Source organism: Echinops telfairi, unplaced genomic scaffold (genome assembly GCF_000313985.2).
Source record: "Echinops telfairi isolate 266 unplaced genomic scaffold, ASM31398v2 ScPeMD7_7457;HRSCAF=8495, whole genome shotgun sequence".
In the NCBI taxonomy this organism is placed as follows: Eukaryota; Metazoa; Chordata; class Mammalia; order Afrosoricida; family Tenrecidae; genus Echinops; species Echinops telfairi.
In genome coordinates, this window is record NW_022111357.1 from 12,365,528 (window position 1) to 12,366,511 (window position 984).

Genomic DNA, 984 nt, shown 5'->3' on the forward strand with positions numbered 1-984 from the left:
GCATGACAGCCCTAAGGCCAAGGTGGCCTTCCCTGGCTGGGAGCAGTAGCCTGGCCTCTGGAGTGGTAGGGAGCCTTCCCATCCTCTCCCAGGATCCTTCCTGCAGGACTGACTCTTCAGGATGTATTAGGAAGAGGGACGTCTACCACCCTGTCGCCGAGCATCCCCATTTGCACAGCCCTACTGACAGAGCTCATTCCCCTCCAAGCACCTGAGCCCTGCCTGGAAGAAAAAGCACCTCCACACTGTACGCTGTGTGGATCATAACCAGCTATGGGCAACATGGAGAAGAAGAGGCATTTCGGAACACTTCATCGTGCCAGAAGCTCTGAGGTGGAGTGGTGACAGATCAGCTGCTAATGACAAGGTCCACAGTATGAGAAGACAAGGCGTTTACCCCTGTAAATAGTTCCAGTCTAAGTAACCCACAGGGGCAGTTCTACCCTACAGGTAGCGTCCTATGGGCTCATTCAGAATTAGAAATGACTCAACAGTAGTGAATTGGGCTCTTTTTTGGGGGGTGTGTGTGTGTCATTGTGCTCCTGTAGATCCTGTACATGGACCAAGAGGCAGTTGTTTGAGCAGAACAATCGTTATAATCAAGAAAGGTACGTGTTAGGATTGTATCCTCTCACCTTACTCAATCTATATGCGGAGCAGATCATCAGAGAAGCTGGACTGTATAACGAACGTGGCATCAGGACTGGAGGACAGTTTATCAACAATCCGTGATACGCAGATGACACAACCTTGCTGGCGGAAAGCGAGGGCTTGAAGCATTTGCTGATGAAGATCACAGATCGTAACCTTCAGTGTGAATTACAACTTAAGGGTAAAGATCAAAATCCTCACAAATGGGCCAACAGGTAAAATTACGATAAAGATTGAAGTTCTCAAGGATTTCATCCTGCTTAGGTCCACAATCAATACTCATGATGGAGGTAGGCGTCAAGAACTTACAGTAAATGACATATTCCATTGGGT